The sequence below is a fragment of the Fukomys damarensis genome, unplaced genomic scaffold (assembly GCF_012274545.1).
Source record: "Fukomys damarensis isolate Sample0158 unplaced genomic scaffold, DMR_v1.0_HiC HiC_scaffold_13, whole genome shotgun sequence".
NCBI lineage: Eukaryota > Metazoa > Chordata > Mammalia > Rodentia > Bathyergidae > Fukomys > Fukomys damarensis.
The window spans coordinates 38867876-38871704 of record NW_022900925.1 but is presented as its reverse complement, the minus strand read 5'-3'; positions in this window follow the sequence as shown (position 1 = coordinate 38871704).

Here is a 3829-nt window from a genome sequence, read left to right as displayed (position 1 = left end):
CTGGCTGGCCTGGTATATTTGTTTTTGGTAAGATACATTAAGTGGCACTAATCACACAGTAACTACAAGGTAACTAACATGAACCAAAGAACTGTAACTCTGCCACAGCTGCGTGGACCTGGGGCTTCCGGGATTTGAATTTGTTACCCTCCTGCCTCTGCCTTTCACAGTGCTGGGATCATGGCCTGTGCCACCACACAGCTTCAACAGGACTTCTTGCCATGAAGGGAATGTTCTGTGTCTTTATTATTTGCTTAGAATGTGGCTGGTGTGATCAAGGAACTGAGTACTGTTTTATTTATTTATACTTATTTTTCTGGTACTGGGCATTGAACTCAGGACATTGTGCCTGCGAGGCAGGCAGTAGAAACACTGAGCTAAATCCCTATTTTTAAAAGTTTTGAGACAAGGTCTCAATAACTTGTCCAGGCTGGCCTTGTACTTGGAATCCTCCTGCCTCAGCCTCCCAAGCAGCTGGAATAACAGGCATGAAACACTATGCTAGGCCACTTTTATTTAGTTTTTATGAAATTAGCCATGTGGCTACTGACCACCATGTTGGACAGTGCAGCAAAAGGGCTCTTCCAAGTCCATCATACATTATCTTAAAAATCTTCAGCAAGGGCTGGGGATTTAGCTGAGTGGTGCTGCCATCTGCTTTGCAAGTACAAGGTCCCAAGTTCGATCCCTGGTACAAAAACAAACAAACAAAAAAAAAACTTTGGCAAACATATACACAGTATAGTTATTTATTTTTGATATATTATTACTATTATTATTATTATTTTCTTTTTTGAGGTAGGGTCTCACTGTGTGGTTCAGGCTGACCCTGAAATCACTGTGTAGCCCAGGATGGCCTCTAATTCTTAGCGATCCTCCTGCCTCAGCCTCCTGAATGCTGGGAGGCTAGGCATGTGTCACCACATCCAGCTTGGTTTTCTTTTGAGACAGAATTTCACTCAGGCTGACCTCAAACTTGCCATCTTCCTGCCTCAGCCTTCCCAGTAGCTGGGATTATAAGCAAAGACTACATTGCCCAGCTTGGCAATGCTTATTAATGTTCAATCTATTTATACCCGACTGGGCATGGTGGGACATATCTGTCATTTCAGCATTCTGGACATTGACGCCGGGAGAAAAGCAAATTTGAACCCAGCTTGGACAATTCAGCAACTCAACAAGACCCTGTCTGAAAAATTAAAAAATTGAAAAGTGCTGTCATGAGGCTGGGGTTTAGCTCAGCGGTTCCACCGCCTGCCTTGCAAGTGCAAGGACCTGAGTTCAATCCCCGGTAACAAAAAAAAGGGGGCTGTCATGGATGTAGTTCAACACCCAGTGCCACCCCCCCCATATATATATGTATATTCTGACAAAAATGTACATACATTACTGCAGGAAAAGAAAAACAGTAAAGGAAAAAAGGGACAAGGAAAAAGAGAATAGAAGGAAAAAATGGAAACAGATTTTGTAAATAAGGAAGAGAAGAGGAATCACGGGATGCGGGGGTGGGAAAAAAAGCAGCAGCAAGGCACCTCACGTACAGGTCAAATTCCCTGTGATGAATGCCATCCTCACATATGTTTAAAATGTACCAATAAGGGCTTTGCATCAAAGAAGTAAGGGAAAAACAAAACTGTCAACTTCACATACAGTATTAGTTTGCAGAACCAAATTCATACATAAAAGACAAAAAATTGTAAAGATCATTTGTTCGTTTGGGGTTGACTTTTTTCAGATATTTTTCAGTATACAAAATACAATTTAGGAAAGGAAAAAGATGGTGTCACCCACGCATGTGGGACCCTAGAAGATGTCGTATGTCACAGAAAACCCAGGGCACTGCAGGCTCTGAAGGGAGAAATTGAAAACGCACCGGGTCCGTCTCAGTGACCAAGGTTTCCAAGCAGCACAGTAAAACATCTGCAGGCTCAAGGCCACCACTCAGCACGTCGTATTAACTTCATGATGGCTCAGTATATTCAGCATTAAAATGTTTAGACAAGTTTTTCTTTTCCTGAAGTGTGTAAAGATATATACAAAATATAATTTGTCCCCCATGACATAGGAACCCCACACCTGGACATACACCCAGGACTGAGCAGCTGGACTCACCCAAAGCGCGGCCTGTCAGAGCTCTTTATTCGTAACAGTCACAAACTGCCTACAGCCTGGATGTGAGGGCACCAGGGTGGACGGACAGATGGACAGACAGATGGACCAGGGACCACAGGACCAAGCAAGACTCACCTCGGGTGGGCCTCAGAGCCCTGCTGCCACTTGGGGGGCCTGGCTGTGGAGATGCCGGAAATATGGCGGGGCGGTTACGTGGTTCACACTTGTGTACCATGCACCACTGACATGTGTGAGGGTGACCAGGCTGTACGCCTGAACCACACGCACTTTACTACCTGAGCTTCGCTGTAGTCAAAACAAGCAGATACCTAAATTAAGCACTGGGGACCCTCCACCTAAATAGGAGTCTTTGTACCATAATCTAAATAAAAATTCTCAAGCAGAACACTGCCAGCGGGTTTCCGCCCTCTCTAACCCTGCTCCTACGTGGGGCCCAGACCACCTCCAGCTCAGGCTCCCAGCGCTCTGGGGTTTCAGGGGACACAGGGCTTGCAGGCCGAAGCCAAGAAGAGGCGGAACAACTAGGGTGACATTTTGTCCCCAGCCTGTGCCAGGTCACAGGAGGGGAGGGCAGACTGGAAAGCGGACAGAGAAAAAGGACAAGGCCAGATCCCTAGCGCCTGGCCAGCAGCCCCGGCCAACTCCTGACTTCGGCAACCAGTGGACACAGGAAGCCCATTGGTCTCAAGCGGGACAGTCGCCAGCCGAGCTTTCTGCTGCCCAAGGAACCAGTAACAGTAATGCTTATGACTCATGTTCACCCTGCTTCATTCCAAAGCACTTGACCAAAGGCCCAGCCAAGAAGCTCAGGGCGGGAGCCAGAACACCTGGCCTGAGGGTCTCCAGCTGCAACTGTGGCAAGGGAGCCTCTCCCCGGCCCCTCCAACCCCAGGGAGAAGGCCGAGCACATGGGCTGTTACCCTAGTTACACAGATGAGGAAACAGGCTCAGGTAAGGGAGGACTTGCTAAGGAACAAACGCCAACACTAAGGCCAGGAAAACAGGCGGATTCCCTGAGCTCTGGGGGAGGGCTGCAAGTTCAAGCCCGGCCCAGGCAATTTAGAAACTTAATGAGATCCTGTCTCAAAATAAAAAAGAGGCCTTGGATTCGCAATATAGCAAAAAAACAAACAAGACAAGCAAAAAACCAAAACCAATCCCCCACACGAGCCTTCAACACCATTACAAAAGGGTTTGGACCTGGGGATTTAGCTCAGCGTTTGCTCGATCCCCTACACACAGGCTCTGAATTTCACCCCAGGAATACACACACACACACACACACACACACACACACACACACACACGGGAGAAAGAAGGCTGGAAACTGGGATTCTGACTCCAAAACCTTGTTCTTTCCCAGTCAAAAAGTAAATTAAGGGAGTGGGAAAGAAAGAACTTGGCTGTGCAGCGTATTCGTACCAACTCCCCACGAAGCGTGTGATCAGGCCCGGCAAACACCGATTAAGAAAATAAATTTATCCCCTGCTCTCGTGCTTGTGACACGTCTTGTCCTACACAAAACGCCCGCGGCCGATCTGGGCAGGTGGGGCCCGAAGCGAGCCATCTGGGGGAGGAGGATTCGCTACCGAAACCAAAACCCAACAAAAACCCGCCAACAACGAACGCGACAAGCGGGGGCCTCGCTCCGGCCTGGCGGCCCGAAGCCCCAGCTCCCTGCGTCGCGGCTCAGCCC